Source organism: Camelus bactrianus, chromosome 20 (assembly GCF_048773025.1).
Source record: "Camelus bactrianus isolate YW-2024 breed Bactrian camel chromosome 20, ASM4877302v1, whole genome shotgun sequence".
NCBI lineage: Eukaryota > Metazoa > Chordata > Mammalia > Artiodactyla > Camelidae > Camelus > Camelus bactrianus.
Window position 1 is genome coordinate 7,062,754 of NC_133558.1, and position 23,055 is coordinate 7,085,808.

The 23,055-nt window shown below is 41.9% G+C and overlaps 1 long non-coding RNA gene across 1 annotated transcript in view; it reads right to left on the bottom strand.

Annotated features, from left to right (window-relative positions):
- Positions 1-4,974: 4,974 nt before the first annotated feature.
- The window catches only part of LOC141574199 (uncharacterized), an 80,143-nt gene continuing 62,062 nt past the window's right edge, over positions 4,975-23,055 (bottom strand). Inside the window, exons 4-6 of the long non-coding RNA XR_012500963.1 lie at positions 8,162-8,242; positions 7,900-8,038; positions 4,975-7,730 (exon numbers count right to left, since the gene is read on the bottom strand). This is a non-coding gene — a long non-coding RNA (uncharacterized LOC141574199). The remainder of the gene's footprint in view (positions 7,731-7,899; positions 8,039-8,161; positions 8,243-23,055) is intronic.

Below are 23,055 nucleotides of genomic sequence, written 5' to 3' on the forward strand. Positions count from 1 at the left end.
AAAGGGGAAGGGGATGGGATATAGGGAACAGTGGAGAAGTTGGCTTCTGTTAAGAGTGCAGTTAAACTGCTGCACGGCATGGCTCCCTTGGCATTCGTGTTGTGCAGCCAGGTGGCCTGCAGGGGCCTTAGGCTGACACTAGCCCCTCATGCAGGCACAAGCCCCAGGCAGTACCTGCAGAGTCACAAGCAAATGTAAGCTCTTGATATAACCTCCCCAGCAGCTCTTGTGTCAAAGGCTCCCCTGGCTCCCCGGGCCTTCCACCTGTGCACCCCTTAGATAAGACCCCGGGGAGTTCACCAAAACCACACTCATTTTGGATTGAGTTGACCAATCTGACCTTAGCCTGGGAACCCCAAAGCACTCCACCCCTGGCCCTAATAAAGGCATGTGCCTGGGGTCCGGTCACTCTCAGCCTGCACCCTGCCTTGATCTTCCCTCAAGGCCCTGGCAGCATGCCCTGTATTTCCTCCAGGACCAGTCAGTAATTAATCTACTTCAATTTCTCTTGTGGTCTTTTGTTGAACCTCAGTCACCATCCCACAACCTGTGCTTCCCTTAACAAATGTGAATATTAAAAGTCATTAATAGCTTCTTACGAAGAGAAAGGGCAGACAGACTACAGGTATAGGGGTGTGAGTGGAGGCATGACCTCTGCTGACCCTGCTATTTTTATGTGAAGTAGAAAATAAGGTCACCAGCCAAGGCTGAAGTCTGGGGGGGGAGGTGATGGAGTTTTGAGGAGAAAGGCAGGCTGTAAGGTGGTCAAATTGAAGAGTGAATGAATGAGGGAAATGTGGTAGGGTCACTGAATCAGCGCTGACTACTGCATGTTGGCTCCAAAATCTATTTTTGAGCCCTGATATCTCTCCTGAGCTCCAAACTCATATATCTAGCTACCTACTGACTTCTATCCCCTGGCTTCCTCGGGGGGGAAATTAAAGTCATTCTCTCTCCGCCCACCTCCAGCCATCATCCTACTCTCCCTACTTCAGTGACTGTCACTCTTGTGGCCCCAGTTTCCAAAGCAGAATAATAAAGACTTTAAATAGTTCATAAACTCTTGTATGACAATATTTCTTATTTTCTGAGGTTGAAAACACTGGAGGAGAATCATGTTTTTCAAGGACCATTATTAGTTCAGTTTGAATGTTATCAACTGGAGATATCTGTGAGAGAGCCGATTGGGTGTGGTGAGTAGTTTAGTGGATACACATTGGGCGGCTGACTGATTATTTCTTTGGTAACTTGGAGGCATCCATGTGGCCGAGGTACATCCAGTTCACCTGGGGCTCCTGGGGACTTCCAGATCGTGCCAACAATAGAGGTTCACAAACCTCACTTTGAGGAGCAAACTTTAGGAGACAGAAAACCATGCAGGTCATTTCAATTTAATGTGTCAATTGTTACAATAATAAGGAAGCTACGTTAACAGAGGTCAGCATACGGATTAAGGCAAAACCATGGAGATTTTTCACTGGCAGACCAGTGTGTTCTTGATTCTGAGAAGTATATAGAACTCATATACTATATAGTATAGAATTCATATAGTATATGAAAGGGTTTGAACAGAGGATAACATGGCTCAACTGCAAAATGCTTGAAAGTCAGCCATGACTGAAAGTCAACCATGTGTCAATTTCTGTCTCAAAAGGGGAGATAACGCAGTGAAGAGTGAACAAGGAAATCCAGGAACCTGTCCTCAGGGAGGGGACATGCTGGAGGGGTTAGACAGGTCATAGTAAGAAAACAAATGAACAAGGAAATTTTAGATTGTGGACGTGCTATAAAGAAAAGAAAAAGGGTTCATGTGGTTGAGGCTGCGGGTCACTACTCTAGTGGGAGCAGCTCTTCAGCCAAGTGCTTAAGCATGCAACGGAGCCAGTCCTGCAAGGATCTGGGGGAAGAGCATTCTGGGCAGAGGGAACAGCAGGGTGGTGGCCTTGAGGGAGGAGTGAGCAGTGAGGCAAGAGGATCAATCAAATCAGTGTGACTGGAGGCTAGTGAGAAGAGGGAAAGGGTCTGAGATGGGGTCGGGAAGATGAACGGGGGAAGGAAAGCTAAGTAGTGTTAGAGCTTTGAAAGCTGCGATCAAGAATTTGCATTTCATTTTAACGTGGGAATGAAATAATCCAATTTTTTAAAGATAACTTTTGCTACTGGGTGGAGATTGTGTTGTTGGTATGTTTTCAAGGTTGAGTAGAGTGTGGATTCCTTGGACATGCTCAGAACTGTACTTCAGAAAGATGAATCTGTCAGCGACATATAAGATAGCTCAGAGAAGAGAGAGATGCTCTTCAGAAATGTGCACAGTTAAGGAGAGCATGAACTGAGGAAATCAGACATCCAAATGAGGCTACAGGAGGTGAGATGAGAGATTCAAATAGTACTCGACACTCTTAAGCTAGGACTTTCCCATTAACTACCTCGTTTAATCGTCTCTACAACCCCACAATGCCGGTTACAAAAGTCAGTTTCTGAGGTTTTAACCCAGGCCTATTGAAAGAGAGATCCAGGGACATCTGGTTGTCAGTTCCTAAGTGTTTCAGGTGATTTTAAATTCAGGTGAGGTTGAATTATGGTGCCCCACCTCCTTCTGTCAAAAGGAATGAAGATGCTTACCGGTTTTTAAGTACAGTAGCTCTCCCTAAACCTTCGAGTTTTTCTTTAAACTCTGCTGAGTAACTTACAACCTAAGTAGTGAGATTTCAGGAATTCCAGGATGAGTGCGCCTGGAAAGTACCAGAGAGCAAGACTAAGGAGTCTGCTCCTGAAGGGCTTCTCCTGCTTGCTGGGGTGGGTGTGGAGTGCTGCTGGGGTTGTAAGGTAAAGGCAAACGCTGCTGCAGTGCCCTCAGCTGCAATCCTCATTTGTATTTCAATGTAAATGAGTTTCAGATCCCTCTTGAGAGGAAATTTTGGCTGGGAAACTATGGACGGTTCTGGGCCCAGAGTTGGGGGCAAAAGACTTGGGGAGTAGAATGGGGAAGGGGGAGGAGGCGGCACAAGGGCACTGAACTTCACTTCCTCCCCATGTGTGCTCGGAGCCAGGAAGCAACCACCCACCCCCTTCCTGAGCACAGGGCTCCTAAAATGCTCAATAAAGAAGAAGAAACAAAAACTGGTTTTATAAGTTTGCATTATCTGTGCTTGATTAGATTCTCATGTAAACTGTGCACCTGGATGGTTACCTTAAAATATGCATCTCTTGCAGGAAGGGTATAGCTCAGTGGTAGACTGCATGCCTAGCAGGCATGAGGTCCTGGGTTCAGTCCCCAGTACCTCCACTAAAAATAATAAACAAACAAACAAACAAACTTATTTCCCCCCCTCCCCCAAACATGCATTTCTTTAAAAGGGAACCTCTGATCTGCATTTTGACCACTTTCCCTTCGCGTTGCTGCTGGGCTGGGTTCAGCCATCTCCAAACCGGAAAGGGTTTCACGGACACAGGGGAGTGATAAGGCAGAGCAGGGAGTACTGTGCACTTGACATTCGATTTCACAGAAACCGGGGGATGGCGGAAGTGGAAGGAAGGAAAGTCATCACTCACTGAGTGCCAGCCGTGTGCCCATGTCTGCTTGGACACATCTCTCGAAGGTTCTCTCAGAGGCTCCTAATTTTCCTCTGGTTCTCCTCAGAATCTCCAGTATCAGAGATCAGCCCAAATGGTGAACACACCTCCTGCGAGGTCGTTTATCTGAGTATTAGTAATAACTAGTGTTTATCGAGCATGTGACACACGCCAGGGGCTCTACAGGAATTCCGTCATTCAGCACTCTCGGCACCTTAAGTGATGGTTCTCATTCATATACTCATTTCCAGATAAAATAACTGAACCCTAGAGATTCTAAGTGACTTGCTCAGAATCAACAGTGCCGTGATTCAAACTCAGGCCACCAGATTCTTGAGATCACCTGTTTAGCCATTATGGGGTATCACCTTTTAATGAGACAGGAAAGGCACAAAATTGCACCTACTCTGGGTATAATTTCCCCCTAAGTTTATGTCTGAGGTCTTCGGGTTCCTTAATTTTTGCCTCTGTTTTCTCCTTAAAGGCATCCTCTCTTCACCTAAGTTACCTATAAGATATCCTATATTGTAAACGCCACGACCACCACTATCTCTTTCCTGAAAAAAATTATACAGTATAATTTACTCTTTCATACTAATGCTATCTATACCTTTCAGGCATAAATGCATTTTGGGACTTTTTATCTCTAACTACTAAAGAGAGTAGTTTTTTTTTTTCCTTCTGAGAATTTTCAGCTATCAACTCCGTGATAAAGGATCCATTTGTTTCCTGACTATGGCTTTGGGCTGTCTTGGGCTGGAGACAGGCTGGAACGGCCATGTGTAAGAACTTCCGCTCAAGGGTTTCCTGCTTCTTTGGAGAGGGCAAGCTCCAGAACCAACTACCAGAAGTGTTCGCTGGGTGATGTGAGATGTAGGAACAAGTGTCCTGGCCTCAGTATCTTCTTGGACCTGTGATTCTGAGGCATTGAGCCTACTCTACCAGAGCATTCAATCATTCGGTCATCGAGTAAGCATGGCTGCTTTGATTGGCACTGGGGATGATCTGATAACTGAGAAAGACATTGTTCCTATTGCCACAGAGCTCACAACACAGAGTAGGAGACAAACGTTAAATAAGAAACTTCAGTGAAAAATGGGCATTGGCCTTTTTCCTTCCTTACTCCATTGACATTGTAATTTTTCTCCCATCCTTTTGCCCCAGGGCTCCCAGATGCCATGTATCTAGAACCTTCCTTCCTCCCTTGTGCTAATATCCCATCTTGGACCTTATCTCACTTCTACCGCGATTGTTATGTTTGGTCCTGGTCACTGCCAGCAAGAAAACCTGTGGTTTGTAGCCCATTTTTCTCTGCCATCAGCGTTTTGGTCATTCCAAACACACAGAATCAGGAACAGTGATAAGAAAGGGAATAGCTGATGATCAACTTCAGAGTATCCATCAATTAATTCATTCATTTATTCAGCAAGCATGACATAGCTGGTATCTGCCAGGAATTGAGGTACAGAAAGGAAAAACAGTTTCTGCAGAGTAAAAAGACTAAATTTTCAAAGGCAAGAACCCCAACTATCTTCTTCATGATTCTATCCCAAACACTTAACTCCTTAGCATAAGGCAAGAACTCAATAAATATTTGTGAAATAAAAGAATGAATTCATATCTTGACTGAAAAGACAGATATATAAAGAATCTTGATAAAGTAGGATGACCATTCATTCAATAAATATTGATTGAATATGTCCTAAGTGCTACGTGTACTATGTCAAACAAGACAGATGCAGTCTTAACCTTATGAACTTTACGGTTAAAATTTTACACAAATAAGTATCAGAGTTGTGATACATAATGTGAAGAATTGTAGGGTCTAGAGAGCATAAAACATGCTACCTGGCATAAAACATAAAAACATGATACCAAAACATAAAACATGATACCTGGATCATAAGAAAGCCCTGTAGCTCAATAAAGCTCAAATTACTTTTGAAAAACTGTAAGACTGATATGGCTGAAACATTTTGAGTAGGGGCAAGGGGAGAGTGGAAAGAAACAAGGCTAGAAAGAAAGCAGAGATTGGATCAGCAGGGTGTGGATGGCAAGTTAAGGAGTCAGGGCTTATCTCAAGAGCAGTGAGAAGCTTTTCTAAGATTTTAAGCAAGAGCAAGGTATGGTGAGTTTTAATTTTTAGAAACTCACCCTGCTTTGAGATATAGAATGGGATATCAAAATGGACAGTAGGAGACCAATTAGGGTGCTACTGCAGTAATCTAGGTATGAGATGACATTGACTTGAACTAGGAGGGTGACACTGGAGACAGAAAAAAGTGGATGGATCCAAAATATATCTTGTCTGTAGAATCAACAGGCCATGATCATTGGATTGTGGGTGGGGTGGTGGTGACAGTAAAGAAGAGGGATTGTCAAACACACTTCCTATCAATCCCATAAATGTGGGTGTCATTTTCTGAGACTGAAAATACTGGAGGAGAATCATGGTTTTTGGAGGAACATTACTAGTTAGATTTTGGATACTATCACCTTGAGACACTTGTGAGCGATCCACATGGAAATGTTGAATAGTTTAACTGATACACATTGTGTGACTGCCTGGCCCAACGTTATTCCTCTAGTAACTATGAAGTGTGCATGTGACCCAATCTAAATCAATCACAATATCTTGACTCCCAGGCTACAGTGACTGATTCATAGAAAATTATGTGAGCCTCAATGGACCAATCAAGTTCCTTCTCTCAGTCTGAGTGGAGAGAAGAGGGATTTTTTACACTCTGGTTGTAGAGCTGTGAGGGTTTATGTTCAGAGCTGTTAATGATTATGTCCCCTCGAAGGGAATTATGTGGGTTTAAAAGAATGACGATAACATGCAGAGAGAGAGGAGTCAGAGAGAAAGAGTCCGAAGAGTAATGGAGTCCTCTTGCTTCTGCCCCTGGTTTGGTTACATGAGTTAAGAGTCTGTATCTATCTGCTAATCTCTCTCTAGTTTTCTCTCTCTCTCTCTTTCTGTTTCTTTGTCTATCTGTCTCTCTTTCTGTTTTATCTGAAGCTAGTCGTGGGTGGGATTTTATCACTTATAATCATGACAGTGCTAGCGATGTAAGTAAACGGTTGGATTGACAAGCTAGAACTCGTAAGGTGACATCCTGCCTGAAGACATTTTGTTGAGACTTTACAGAATTTGAAGACAGGAAGTGGACAGGTTCACCAAGAAAGAAAGGAAAGAGAGAGAAGAGTACTGACGTCTAAGCTCTGAGGAACTCTAACACTGAAGACAAAGAGTTGGATGAACTCCCAAGGAGGCTGAGAGACACGCCCCAAGTCATCAGAGGCAACCAGTAGACGGTGGTATCCCAGAGGCCAAGGGTGTTTAAAAGAGGTGGTGATCAACTATGTAGAATGTCCCAGGAGGACAAGTATGGTAAGAAGTGAAAAGCAGCCGTGGGATTGGGCAGCATAGAGGTCACTGGTGCCTTTACCAAGAATAAGCTCAGTGAAATGGAGGGGCCAGAAACCAGCTGCAGTGGACTGAGGAGGAAACGGAGGTGAGGAAGAAAAGCCTGAAACAGTTCTTTTGAGAATCATAGCTGCAAAGGGGAGGAAATGGGTGGGACGTCACTAGAGAAGATCAGAGAGGGATATTGTTTACCTTTTTTTTTTTTTAAAGATGAGAGGCACTAAAACAAAATTATATTTAAAGATCTATTAGAGCACAGAGGAGAAAGCAGGTAACTCTGCTTGGGTTAGTAGGAAAAGGTTTCCCCAAGGAGATAATGTTGAGCTGGGTCTTAAAGAGGAAGTAAAACTTTTCCAAAGGAAGAAGGTATTGCATGCAAAAGGAGACTGTAAACCAACACACATGGTGTGTTTAAAGAGTGGTCAGTAACTCAGCTTATGGAAAATTTTAGTCCTGAATTCTGCTAGGAAGAAAGGAAAACCCATTGAAGATCTTTCTCTACCTTTTATCTTTGCTCTCAATTTCGTCTTTAAAATAATGTTAGGCCAGATTATCTTTAAAATTTGCTCCAACAGTAAAATCAACAGCTAATGATCGGTCTTGAATGTTTTGTTAGACTGATAGCAGTACGCCCCCAAATGAGTAGCCCATCACAGCGGTTTCCTGAAATTATGCTTTACATTGTGTGGTGAGAGGCTTCCAGGAGGCTGGAGGTTCAGCCTGAAGTGGTCTACGTAGAAAGAAAACAATTAAAAAATGTTTCAGAAGTCTGCTGTGTTTTACCTTACAAGTTCATGTGCATCCTATTCCTTAATATATTTGACATGACTATTGTTAAGGATGCTCCAGGAAGATAGGCCAGCAACATCCTTTAGACTTAAATATTTCCATATAGTTACCTGCGTAAGCTCCGAGCAAGGCTGAGCGTCCCTGGCTGGCTTCTATTTTCTAGTCTTTTTTCACTTGCCCGCTCCCTGCCAGCTTCATAGAGGCAGAGTCTGAGCGCCAGCTCTCTGCACAAGTGAAATATGATGGAACCTGGGGATAGAGAGGAAGGGAGCTTTAAGGGTAGCTTAACTGAGTTAATTGCTCTTTATAAATGTCCTGGGCCAGAGGGAATCAAGTAATTGTATTATGAGCCTTAGCATCTTAGCTACTCACATATCATATTATTCACATCCACTTGGGTGTATGAATTTTCTTTACAGAAGAATATGAGATACAAAAGCCGCATAAAATTGCCTGAAAGAAAAAAAAAACACATTAATTGGATTCTTGGCAAATGACTGAAAAAATGTCCCAGAACTGATGAAGCAAGTTATTTTTAGACAACTTTGCCCTAAAATATGTTGGTGCCTCTGTGAATGAGTTCATAACACATGCTAAAAACTCCTTTGGCTTGATCCTGCAAGAAAAAAAAAAATCTCCATTTTTCCTTTTTATTACACAATAAAATAAAATGAGCCGTCTCCCAGTGCCGTCTCTTGGAAGCATTTCTCAATTGAAATTTCCTTTTTTCTGCTTCCATCTTCATGTTTGTCTTCATATGAGCCCTCCTCTTTTTTTTTATATGCCCTACTTTTGTAACCTAAAGACATTGATAGAAATGTAAGTTCTTTCCACCATTCATTTAGTATTTTCATTGTCCCTGTTTTTAACCCATGAGCTCACCCTTATGATTCATCAGATTTCTAACGAAAAAGCTGAGGACTAACACTTTATATGGCATTGCAAGGGAAGGATTAAGCCACTGGTAGTTACAGAGATCTGACGCTGTGATAAGAGATGGGCCAGTGATTAGAAGACCTCACCTACTTGGTCTTAAAATGGAATTAGTCCAGATGGTGCCAATGGGAATTAAGGGACTGCATGGTCCCAGAGCAAACACAATGCCTGTCTTTTGGATGCTCTTAATCTCAGAGGTAAAAGAGGGAAATAGGGCTTTCTGAGGCCTGGCCACACATTCCCCAGTGATTATGGGACCAAATACTCATGATTCAAAGTGACTGGTTATCAGATACTAGAAACATCTTCTAAATCATTAAAGGATTTAAAGGTCTGCTTGATGGTCCCATGTTATTGAAATTAATGAGTTTTAAAGTCATTTATTATTTCTGAGGTTGCAGCTACAGAGGTTTTCAACAATCTTGGCCATATATGTCATTGGAAGAAAAGACATTTACTTCTAGAAAGCAAAACATGGATATAGATATGTTTCCTTAGTGTCTGTTTACTTTTTTACAGAACCTCTACTGTGTATGTCCTAGACAAATATCAGGAACTCTATGCAAACAGGCATACTTACAGTGCTTCCTTCTTTGTGTTTGTAGCAGCCTAGAAGTGGACATCAGAGTTAAAGTAGATCCTTAGCATATGTATTGCTTTTAGGGGCTAGGAAAATCCAGAGCCTTCTGGACTCACATGCTCTTGCCCCTTAAATTATTCCCTATACTTTCTGATGACTGAAGTTATCAATTTCTAGTTTTTGAGTGTAAGCTCAAATCTCTGCTAAAATGCACATAGTCTAATTGAAACATTTTTATATTATTATTATTCATTTCAACTTTAATGTGAATGAAGATTCTGAGAGGCTGTGACTTAGAGTGGAGAGGAAAGCTGGGTTACTGAGTGATATTGGGTGGTAATGAGGAAAGATTTGCTGAGGGTGGAAAGGAATAAATCCTGACTTTGCTTAATTCAACAGCTGTGCATGGGCTGGCCTTGTTCTCAGTCATGAAACGAGCACAATTCCTTCAAAAGGAGGAGATGCCAAACTCTTCTGTAACTAGGAATGGGGTACACATTGCCCTGGAACCCAAGGCCAGCTCTCATCTCTGGAGGCCCGCTCTGCGGGCATCTCCAATCTCTGTCAATGTGGGCAAATCACAGTGACTTCTTTTCAGAGCTCTGAAGCATTTGTGTCTCTCACGCAATTTTCATGGCTCACTTTCTTGCTGCCGGTTACAGATTGGAATTTCGACGTGGAGCGATGATCCCTGTCAAGTTGTAGAGTTTGCACACAGAGTTTTCTTTTCTTGTGATGTCTCTGTGTTGCTATCAGGGTAATTCTGGCTTTAGTACCGTGAGCTGGAAAGTGTCCCCTTATCTTTTATTTGGGGGGAAGGTTTATGAAGGATAGGTACTCTTCTTTAAACATTTGGTAGAACATATCAGTGATGCCACCGGACCCGAGCTTTTCATTGTGGAAAGTTTTTTGATTACTACATTGCAGAGAAAAAGAAAGCAGATCAGTGGTTGTCTGATGACCACCAGGTAGTGGCTGATTGCCTAGTAACTGCTAAGCGGAGGAGGGTTTCATTTTAGGGTGATGAAAATATTCTAAAATTAGATTGTGGTGATGGTTGCACAACTGTGTGAAAATACTGAAAACACTGAATTGTTCACTTTGAGTGAGTGAACTCCATGGTATGGGAATTATATTTTAGTAAAGCTGTTTAAGAAACAGGCATTGATTCTTCTCATCATTTTGAGTCTTTGTTTTCAGTATATTTTTAATTTCTGCTTTTTTTCCTCCTTTTTAATTTCTTTAGGTTTGCTCTTTTTTTCTAGCTTATTAAGTTGCAAGTTTATTCATTTTCAATTTTTAATTAGTTTACTTAAAGTTATATATTAAAAACATTTTAGCTACATCTAACAATCTTTAAAGTAATACATTTATTCTGTTGTAAATATTTTGTAATTGTCATACGTTTCTATGTCGCTAAAATTATAGCTTCCAAATACATAAAATATATGAACATTCTGCAATGTCTACTGTGATTTGTTTTTCCTATGACTTACTTAGAAGCACATGTGTTTTTTAAATATGTGTTTGTAGGGGCAGGGTATAGCTCAGTGATAAAGAGCATGCCTGGCATGCACAAGGTCCTGGGTTCAATCCCTAGTACCTCCATTAATTAAATAAATAATTAAATCTAATTACCCTCTCCCACCAAAACAAGAAGAAACAAACAAAAAACATGTTTGTGTTTACTATTGCTTGATGGGTTTATTGTTATTATTATGTAGGGCCCATATTTATTATTATTAATGTGTTATTCCTGAAATTCTATTTTGTCTAATATTGATAGTTACACAAAATTTCTTTGGTTATTAATTGAATGATCCCACTTTTCCTACAACTTTCAACCTTTCTCTGTGATTGCGTTTTCGATTTTGTTTAGCATTTTTTATAAACCACAAATAGCTGGGTTAAAAAAAATTCAATCTGTTAATCTCTGTCATTTAGCAGGAAAGTTTATTCTGTTTTCAGTTAAAATCACTGATATATTTGCACTTATTTCTACTACCTGATTTTTTTACTACTTATTTTTATTGGATTTAAAAATATATATATACTTCCATGCTTTTTTTGGATAAGGTTGTTGTGTTTTGCTTTTGTTATTGTTGCTGATTTTTTTTTTAACATTTTTTATTCATTTATAATCATTTTACAATGTTGTGTCAAATTCCAGTGTAGAGCACAATTTTTCAGTTATACATGAACATATATATATTCATTGTCACATTTTTTTTCTCTATGAGCTACCATAAGGTCTTGTATACATTTCCCTGTGCTATACGGTATAATCTTGTTTATCTGTTCTACAATTTTGAAATCCCAGTCTGTCCCTTCCCATCCTCTGCCCTGTTGCTGATATTTTTAAAATATTGTCCACATGTCTTTTCTCTCTGTGGTTTGGAAGCATTTCTATTATGTTAATTTTATTATTTCTATTATTTTAATTACCATATCCAACCTTGGACTATAATATTTTTTCCAAAGTCTAAATTTATTCAAGAAACTTTGGAAGGTTACATGCTCCCCGGGCATATTTAACTACTTATTAAACAACCGCTTCCTGGAGTTTTCAGAGTTTTCTCCCAAATTGCTAAAATAGCTTTTTAAATAGTTGATACTATATTAAATTAATCAACATGTTTTGTTAATAATGCATTTACCATTATTTTCTTGTATCCCATGCCCTCTCTCTGGGTCCAGTTTTTTAAACTTAAATACATCCTTTAATATTTACACTCCTGACCATCAGCTGATGGTAAACTCTCTTGCTCTTTATAAATCTAATAGCACCTTTATTTCTCTTCCTTTTTTAAAAACAATAGTTTGTCGGGGTATAAAAGTTTAGACTGAAATAATTTCACTTAGCATTTTGAGGATATTACTCTTTTATCTCCTAGTATCTACTGTTGCTGTCAGTTTGTCAGTCCTTTGTAAGTACTCTGTCTTTTTACACTTTTTAACTTCTTTTCAATCTTTTTAAAAAGATTTTTCCCCTCCCTTTGTTCTGTATGATTTGCAGTCTCATTATATTTGTTACCTTGTGGTAATTAATATTTATTTATCCCTCTGGGTCCTTAGACTTAATTTTTACTCTGAGGGTGTATTTTTTCAGTTCTAGAAAAACATTAGCAAATACCTCTTCAAATGTTGCTTTTTTACCTTTCTGGAAAATTCTGTTAAATAAATAAATTAGGTATTTCCATTTATCCTCTAAAATCTTTAACTTTCTGTCATGTTTTTCTTTCTCTGTCTTTTTGTGATGCAGTCTAGTAAAATCCTCAGGGCTATCTTCCAGCTCCCTCGTTCTGTACTGTCTAGCTGCTATCAAAACTTTTTTCAACAAATATGGTTTTCATGTCTAAATTTTTTACACTGTTTCTTTTAGATATACCTATTTTATTTAATTTATTCTTGCTTTTGCTTGCCAATTCTGTTCTATTTTTAGTGGTTGTTAAATTTTTTCACTTATTATCACCCCAAGGGTCTCTGTCGGGTTATTCTCGTACTTTAATTTTGCTTGGCTAACGTGTATTCTTCTTGGTGATTTATATTGGCTCTCTGTCTTAGCGTTACTTTGTTTTGGGTATCATGGTTTCTAGGCTCATTCTGAGACGGAATTAATTTTTTCTTTTTGGTTTTTTCCTTCTCTGCATATCCCTCTCTCTCTAGTCATTTTTATGATTGCCTCCATCTGGCTTCTTGGGGCTTGTCGACCAAACAAGTCTTATGTTACTGGTCTGGAGCTCACATACCTTAAGGATTATGGCCTCAAGGATTAACGTTTATGGCAGTCTGGTCATAGAGCCAGCAGTTAGCTCCTTTCAGGTCCTGGAGATGAGGTTGTTTTTATCTTCTACCAATTCAGAGGCAATATTCCCAGGCAACGATTAGCAGAGGTTTTCTCAGCCTTTATATTACTACTCCTACTCTTACTATTATTATTATTTTCAATAAGGGCGAGTTCCTGCCCAGTTTCCAGCTTGAGTCCTGTTGCCACTTCACACACAGTAATTTTAGTTACCGTAAACTCAGACGAGCGAAACTCCCAGATGTCTTCGCTTGCTTCCTGCCCCAGAAGCAGAACCAGATCTTTGTACCAAAAGCTACTGATTGACTTGCTTTGGTCTGTGTACCTGGTCCATGTAGGCGCTTACTGTGTTTTGAACCTGCTTATATCCTTATTTATACTTTGCCTGTCATTGTGCTTACTTGAAGTGGGAAGAGTGGGTGTACAAAGCATGTACTTACTAATATAATCTCAGTGCTGCCTTAGGCTGATTCTTGCTTAAATACAATTTGCAAATTGCTTGAAAAATACTTTGAGTCCAACTGAAATAAACACTTTCTTAATGCTTTCTTAAATTTCAGAGCAGTATTGTCCAGTAAAATACAAGCCACACATATATTTTTAAATTTTCTAGCAGCTATACGAAAAACATTTTTTAAATAGGTAAAATTAACTTTCATATTTTAGTTAACCGAATATATCCAGCATATTATCATTTAAAAATAAAATCAGTATAAAATTATTAATAAGATAGTTTATTTTTTATACTAATTCTTTGAAATTTAGTGTATATTTTATACTTACAACACATCTCAATTCAGAGGAGCCACGATTCAAATGCTCAGCAGCCCCATATGGTTAGTGGCCCCATATTGGATGATGAAGATTTATAGTATCTATAAAGTGATTGTAAGTTTAATTACCACCACTTTGGACTTTTAAAAAGTTTTTGGTCCAAGAATTTTATTGAGTAATTAAGATGCACAGAGGCCAAAATTAAATGGCCTCAAAAGCTATACCGTCCTGTATGTTCTACTTGTCATGACAATGCTAGTATGTTTGGAGAACTCTCCTTTGCTTCTTTCTCTAAACTGAGGGAAAAGATAGTGAAAAGTCTTATGTGTACAAATTTACAATAGAAATAAGGCCATTTAGGCTTTCAGTCTTGAAAAACTGGTTTCTGATAAATCAGAGTTTTCATTTCTTCTGACGACACAACATGAGAAAATTTAAATACCTAATGCGTAAATTAAGAAGTTAATTTAATTGACTTTAAACTCAATTTACTACCAAAAAACATTTGAAGGTATTGATAAGAATCAGAATGGAGTCAGAAGTGATAGTTCATAGGTTTATATGGATTTTTTTCAGTTATGATTAATTTTCAATTCCCCTTAGACAAAGGATATTTGGTTTTTTGAGTGCTCTAACGATGATTTGGACAGGCTGTTTAGTCTGACATCCCAGGTATCCCAGGCAGCTAGATAGATCTCTTCAGATGCAAGAACTTGTCTCCGACCCAGGTATTAACAAATCTTGCTACTTCTAGGGCAAGTAAGCCTTTCAGAGTACATGGTTACATTATTAAATCACTTGTTTTCTAAAGCAAGGGACTACCTTCTCTCAAGATCTCTAAATCATACCCCTTTATAAAACTGTTTATTTTTACAGCTTAGAAACATTGCTAGTTCATCAGCCTCCTGATTTTACAGCCAATCTTCAGACATGCTAATTTGTCACATCTTTTGAATCTCCTTTCCCCAGTAATTCCCAATCATGTCCTATTTAATGAGAACAATGCCGGTAATCATATTGGTACATAGCCTTTTTCTCTTTGGAATCTCCAAATAGTTTCCAGATTTGTTTCGTGGGGGGTCGGTTTTCAAAAAGTCCTTGTGAAGAAAGAGGGGGAGGGAATTAGTTCCCAATCAGGGCAGTGAGGGGTGAGGCCAGGATGGGACTGAATCTTACCCGTGTCATTCAGTCCATCTGTGCTGTAACATTTCCATCCTGACCCAAAGTCCAATGAGCTGAAATGTACCTATTTGGCAGGGATTCCTCTTATACTGGCTGGGGAGCCAACATGCTGTCATCACAGCTGGACAGGACAGGTTCCAGGAATTTAGAAATGGTTCTTGACATAATGGGAAGTATTTTTGTGTCTGAGCATCAGGAATGTGTCATCTCCTACGTAAGCAGTAAGTGGCACTGCCCCACCCCCAGCTCTTTCTGTCTCAGTTACCTTGGTTTATTGTTCCCAGTGGCGCTGGTTCCCTAGGGCAATGTGCCTTCCTTCAGATGGTTAAGTGGAGTTAGAGAAACCTAGACTGAGATCATAGCAGCACTACAGTTTGTGAGCTGTGAGATCTTGAGCAAATTCTTTAGCCTTCAGGCATTTCAGGTATGAAATGGAGCAATAATATCTACCTTATAGGTTGATTGAGGATTAGATGATATAAAACGCTCAGCCAAGCACAGGACCTGGCCTGCAGTAAGCACTCAACAGAGGGTGGCTATTTGGAAAAAAATAAACTACTGTTCCAGTGGTTTCCAACTCAGAAAGTTAATAGAACTCAGAACCCTCATTTCAACCACAGAGGTTTAAGCCTCAGGGCAAAGTCACATTTCTTCAAGGATGGGGCAGAGACCTGGGCCTGCCCCCAGTCCTAGGGGCTCTAGGGCAGCAGAAAACATTTAGGTGTTTTCTGGCAAATCTCAACACAGTCTTCAAGAATACCTTGTTCCACACACGGGGGCCAGAGGCTGGCTTCATACCCCAGCCCAGTGAGGACAGCTGCTGAGAAGGGGAGCGGCTCATAATACCCCACAGCATGTGGCTTTCAACAGACAGAAGGGGCAACATCTGGCTCAGCCCCCTCTGGTGGGGCTGGGGCAGGGGTAGTTACCAAGGCTGGGGCAGGGGTTATTCCTAACTCCCGTTGACCAGCTCCTTCCCAGCCCTGGTGCTAAAATAGCAGAGTTAGGGTGGCATCAGCTGACTCACAGCCCGACCCCTCATCTTTGGAAAGAAGAGATTCTGGGGCATTCCTGCTTCTCCTCCCCAGGCCCTCACGGAGGAGGCATACCTCTGACAGTAAGTGTTGAGTGCATGAAATCTTATCTGCTTCTCAAAGCACAGAAAGAACACTTTACCAGTCATTTTAAATAAGTGGCATTGCAAAAATGCAACATTAAACTGATAAGCATTTCTGAAAGCTCCCGGAGTGGGTAGAGGTAGGAGCACTTCAAATGAGAGCTAATGATATAATGTGATAAATGAGACAGAGATGTGAAAAGCCACTTCTGGGTTGTCTGCACTTTTACGCCTGCGAGATGTTGTTATTATTAAATACGCAGGGTGGATTTTTCAGATTAAGAAAAGGGAGGTGAAAGGATTTCAGAGACAGGGCATGCAAATAAAGATATCTATTAAAACACATATGTGCAGTGGGGGGAGGGCATAGCTCAGTGGTAGAGTGCGCGCTTAGCATTCATGAGGTCCTGGGTTCAGTCCCCAGTACCTCCATCTAAATAAATAAATAAATAACCTGATTACCTCCTGCCCAAAAAACGAAAATATTTTTTTAAAAACCACATCTGTGCATGCATGAGTGTGCCTGTACACATGTGCACACAAACAGGCACACACACACACCCACGTGCATGCACACTGCCTTTGCAAGGCTCTCATTCTCTCTGGACTCCTGGACAGAGCAGTTCTGTGGAGGGAGCCCTGACCCTACCGACTCTGCTCACTCCCAGCTCCTGCTGCAGCTGACCCTCCAGGCAGGGATGCTGGGAATGCCTGCCCTCCTGGCCCCCTACGCTCTCCCACCTACCCAAATCAGGGGCTCTAGCTCCAGAGGCTGGAGAACTCCCTAAGCATTTCACGGTGATCTACATTCTACTTGCCGTAAAGGTCTGGGACGGGTGTGTGCGATCCCACTTTTATAACTGGAAGTCTGGATTCCGTAACTGGATGAGTGGAATAAACCAGTCCCTTCACTCTGCTCCCCTCACTGCTCCCCACCCCCAACGAGGCAGGGGCTGAGGGGAGTGGTTCTTGCCCAGAGGGTCATAAATCCTCACAGTCACTCTTCTTGATGGAAGGTCTCCAAGATGCCTCCCTTGGACAAGGATGTGACCAAGAGGACAGAAAGGCAGCATTTCAGAGCTTCTGTAGGGCTGCCTGCAGCCGTCTGACTGGTCTGTCCTGACTGATAGGGGGTTTCTTAAGCAGAAGTCAGGGGTCCAGAGGGCAGCCTGGAGTCCCTCTGAGGGTGAGCAGAGTTGCAGGTGAGGAGGCGGGGCGATGACATGACACTTTTCAGTACATCGATGTAAAGCAAGAATTCCACAGAATAGAATTACCCTGTGTTAGTGTGGAGTGGGTTAGGCCGTACTCAGAAAACTTGCTTCTTCCTGGATCTTGATAGTAGATCACATGATTTCAAAAAGCAATGGCTGTTTTTGGAGGATGTTTTCGTGCGTGTGTGCTGTGTGTGTAATCAGCAAGCCCTCCTTCCGTGGCTCACTCTGGAGACCCCCCAAGAAGACTGTACTTCAAAGCCTCTCCCAGATGCCATGCAGTCAGAAAATTCTTTGAGCACCTACTCTGTGCCAAGCAATGTTCTACATAAGTGAATTAGTTCCCACCACCTGGGGGGTCACAGCCTGACAGGAAGCAAGAGAAGATAAACGCAGATGGTGCAGAGAGCGGTGGCTGAGGCAGGGGGTGGTGATAGCTCCAATTTAGATGAATAGGATGATTGCAACACTGATGTGAAAGCTAATTACAGAAAAAAATTCCTCTCTCCTGGAGTAGAAACAATTTCCTGTAACTATTTTATTGAGAAACCTAATCTCATGGGTTTTGTTTCTTTGGTCCCTTTCCTGACTAACTTATTTTTCTGGGTGGTGTGTTTGTGCGTGTGTTCAACTGTCATCGAGTCTGTCACACACAGGGCCTGCTCAGGAGGAACCTGGTATAACCCAAGCCCCATGTCACTTTTGCTTTCCTCCCAAACCCTTTCAGCGTCTCCAGACCCATACACACACCACACACACACCACACCTCTTTGTGCTTGGGAGGTCCTAAAATACAATGACCCAGGCTTACGAGGTGCCTTGCGGTCTTCCATCCCATAACACAGCCACCACGGGGAGAAGGGACACTGGGTGGCTGTTTCTCCCCCCAGTACATTTATGTCTAAAAGCAGCCTAGTAGGGGCGCTCTGGGATCTGCCCACATTTCTATTCATCTATTCATTCTATTCTATTAACATCAAAATTGACTAGGAACATAATAATCCTTATGACTCACTTGGAAAGTACATAGGAAGTCAGGGTTTTTTCTTTTTTAAATTATCTTTTTCTAAAGGTTAAATTTACGGCAGGAAGGAGCAGAGCATGCTTCCACTGGGCCCCGCTGGGATACGTGGTATGTGTACCCTTCCCTCCCACAGCTCCCAGTGTATCCATGGTCCACCTCTCTACTACCTGGGAGTCAATTCAGAGGCGATTCCAGATGCCCTCCTCACCCAGCCCCCTTGCTCCTGCCCTGACTCTAAGCTGTCATGCTTCTCAGGCTCTTCTCCCCCTGCCTGGCCTCTTGCACTCCAGCTATTTCCCCTCCTGAAAATGCTCTGGGCCTCCCAGTCTCCTGGCTTGACTCACCTTTGTCCCCTTACCTGAAGGAGTAACTCCCTTCTGTCATCCCTCCACCCACTGCACGGAGTCCTACCCCTTCCTGAAAGCACTGCTGGAATTCCATCTTATTCACAATCACCTGAGCCAGGACTGCTCACTTCTCGGCTTGGAGAGGACTCACTGTCCTCAAGGGGGGCTGATCTCATTCATTTATTTGACAAATATTTGCTGAACAGCTAGTACGCACTAAATAAACACAGAGCTCCGTGTGGGAGATACAGCCATCACCCAAACAAAAAGAGCAAAACACAAAGCGTCCTGTCCTGTCGTTGGTCCACAGACTGCTTGTAGGTTCTTTGTAGGAAAAGCCTGGGTTTAACAGTTCTTTGTATCCCCAGAAGGTAGGAAGAATGTAGTTCAAAGTACTGAACTAATTAACTAATGAATTCCTTTTCTTCCTATCTTCCTCCCTTCCTTCCTTCCAATGCCAGACAGAGTTTGAGTCAACACTATAAATGAGCCTTATGAATAATCAAAGCTGAATGTGGAAAGAAGAGGAATCCATTTCATTCCTATTAAAAACATCACGTGATTATTTTCTGTATCAAATGTAGAATTTGGGTTTTATCAAACACATCTCAGAGAAACACCCCAGCCCCCAAACCAGACAGAATTTGTAAACATCTCCTCTTCCTGCTCAGAGACTGTGGAATTTCAGAGCCTGACCTGTGAAATACCAGTTCTCTTCTCCCTCCTGCAGGATGGAAGCTAAGCCCCGAGGGTATTTGTGTGTTTAGACCCTCTGGGTGATGCCCAGTGCAGGACTGGGAGTTAGCTCAGCCCACAAACCACTAGCAGTGGGTTTGAAAAAAATAGACAGGACTCAGAGGAAAGGAACACAATTGCTCGGTAGCCCAGAATCTGGATCCTAGAAGCCGAATTATGGTTAGACACATTGCTTCATTATTGACCTTGTTCTTTGAAACATATATTCTCATGTGTGCACTGTGTCTTTTTCTAACCAGTTCCTTCTTCCCACTAACACAGTTTACACTAAAAGATGGCAAACAGCACGTACACTGGCATTTTTCTACAGCTTAAGACCCAGTCAAGACTCTTGATGCCTTAAAAAAAAATAAATGACATCAGCTGTTTCCTTCCTGACAACTACACTAAAGAACACTGAAGTTTCATTTAAAAAAATACACTGATGGTTACATAATCAATGAGATCTATATTCTCACCATATTTCGTTTATTACAGACTCAATTAAAATTTTCCGCCCCCATATAATCTTCCTTAAGCCTTATGGTTGGACACTCTGGGGAACTTGCACACTTACCTAAAGGTTGCCTCTGCATTTTAAGGTGTCTGGGCATGAGGAGTTCTATGCTGGGGTGAAGGAGGCTACATGGCATAGGCTTCCTGTCCTAAATTAGCACTAGATCATAGGCTTCTGGGGGACCCCATGACATCCGGTGACCAGAGTGGTGGAGCAATAGCAGCCCACGAATCACATGATGGCTGGGGAGGAAACTGAACAACCCTGCCGTCTGGCTGAGATCGTTAATGCCCAGGCTGGGGAAGAGCTGTGTCACCCTTCTGTAGCCCTGAGCTGGGCAAACCTACGGGTTTCTGGGGAAAACTCTGTTTGTAGGGCTAAATAGTGAAAGACTGTCTTGGAAAAGTCGATACATATACTGTGTGATGAGCCATTATTAGAGCCCTGCTAACTGACCATAGGTTTGATTGACTAAAGAGCCGTCCTGTGGTATACAGCGATCAAGTCCATGGGCCCTGGGGGCAGGCTGGAAGAACCTGTCAGTCAGTTCGTCTGCACCAGGCATTCCTCTCTCCTCTTAATATCAGCAAAAGCTAAATGTCTGTGCGCCTCTAAATTTATAGGTTGAATCCCTAATCCCTAAGGTGATAGTATTTGGAGCCGGGGCCTTAAGAGGTAGTTTGGTTTAGATGAAGTCACGAGGCGGGGGGCCCCATGATGGGATCAGTGCCCTTATAAGAAGAAGAGACTATTTCTCCATCATGTGAAGACACAGTAAGAAGGCAGCCACCTGCAAGCTGGGAAGAGAGCCCCAGTAGACTCCAAACCCGCCAACAACTTCATCTTGGACTTCCCAGCCTCCAGAACAGTGAAAAGTAAGTGTCTATTGTTTAAGCCGCACAGTCTGGGGTATTTTGTGACAGCAGCCCCTGCTGATGGAGGAAGACAAGCCACCTATACTCGTAGAAAGGAAATCTGCTTACACTCAACTCTTCTAAACACCCTACCCTCTTTTCTCTTTATTCACTTAATAATTGTAGTATTTAATTAGCATCTTTTTACATACTCTCCTTTTATCTTTTCATCTGTCCCAGTCTCCTTTTCCACCTCACTGCCTATCTTTTCTGCTTTTACATCATTATCTGGATAAATCTTACTGCACTGTATGTCAAGACTCAGCTCAAGTGTCCCCTCCTACCTGAAGCCTTCCCTGCCTGCCTCTCCTTCACCCCCAGCGTGGATTCAGGGCTGATTCTACACACTCCCATTAGCACCCAACGGTGGCTTCTACCAAAACCTCTGTTCCTCTGTGTTTTACTTTATGCTGTCCTTCACTAGACTGAGTTTCTCACTGAAGGCAAGAGTACGTGCCAAGCCCCAGGAGTAGAACCCAGAGCAGTAGGCACAGAGGATGCTTGTTGGGTGAAAGACGCTCTTCAGTGAAACACGTGGAGCAGAGATTTAAGTCGTTGACCCAAAGCAGTGTCAGCGTGCAGGGAAGGAGCGAGGGGAGATGTGCCGGGCGTGGACTAGGGAGCAGCCTGGAGTGTAGTATGAACTTTCAAGTCAGAATGCGGCCTCAAGTGTTGCTGGAGTTGTTGAGACGAGAGCAGCGAGGTGACAGAGGAGTCTGTAATGGAACTGGGTTGTAGATGCTCAGCATGCGGTATCTCAGGAAGAGATAAAGTTCAAAACGGAGGGTCGGAGACTGTAGAATTTTTACCCATTTGAACAGCAATTCTTTATGGGTTAAATTGTGTCCCCTCAAAAGATGTTAGAGTCCTAACCCCTAGTACCTGCAAATGTGACCTTATTTGGAAATAGGATCTTTGCAGATGAGAAGTTAAGATGAGGTCATTAGCTTGGGTCCTAATCCAGTATGACTGGTGTCCTTATAAAAAGGGGACATTTGGACACAGAGACACATACACATAAAGGGAGATGATGTGAAGACACCGGGAGAATGCCAAGGAACTATATAAGGCAGATAAATAACAAGTTTATACTGTATAGCACAGGGAACTATATTCAATATCTTGTAGTAACTTAGAGTGAAAAAGAATAGAAAAGCGAATATATGTATGTATATGTATGACTGAACTATTATGCTGTACACCAGAAATTGACACAACATTGGTAAACTGACTATAGTTCAATTAAAAAAATTCAGTTATTGAGTAGCAGAATGAATAACAAAATCAACAATATCAACAACAACAACAGTTAAAAAAAAAAAAAAAAACACACACAAGCCACGAAGTGCCTGAGGCTGCCAGAGGCTGGGAGAAAAGAACAGAGCAGAGTCTCCCTCCCCGTCTCTGGAAGGAACTGACCCTGCAGAGACCTTGATCTCGGCTTCTAGACTCCAAAACTGTGAGAAAATAAACTTCTGCTGTTTAAGCTGCCCCGCTGGTGGCATTTTGTTAACGACAGTCCTAGGAAGCTACTACAGACTTCTCCACTAGACTCTGAATTACCCACAGATGGGGACTTGGGGTTATTTATCCCCGAATCTCTAGCATCTGGCATATTCTCTATACACGTTTGCAGAAGTCTGAAGATTAATTCACCATGATAGGGGCCTGAAGTGCCCTCTAAGGCAAGCTTTCCTCAGACTTTAGGTTGGAGGACTCCAGCAAGGCTCCAAGATCTAAGAAGACCATTCGTGTTTCAAGCCATCTGCTAACAAGGATGAGTGAGAACATGGTGTCCCCGCCATGTTCTCACATCACCCGCCACTGTGTCCTGCCCCCAGTTCCTACCCTGGAGTTTAGCTACCCCACAATTGCATAGGGAACTCTTGTTTCTTATTATTTAAAGGTTAACTTGAAATTCATTTCTGATGAGAAAAGTAAGAAAACTCTGGAAAGCTGTGCTTGGGTAAATGTTTTACCTTAGGTTAGTTTCCAATTCCAGGCACTTTGAAAACTATAAAACCGGAGTGATGGATTTATGTGGTTCCCTGACCAATACAGATATTTGTAATAATAATAATGGTAGGGCAAAAGATAGCACAGCCTCAGAATTTTTTCCCT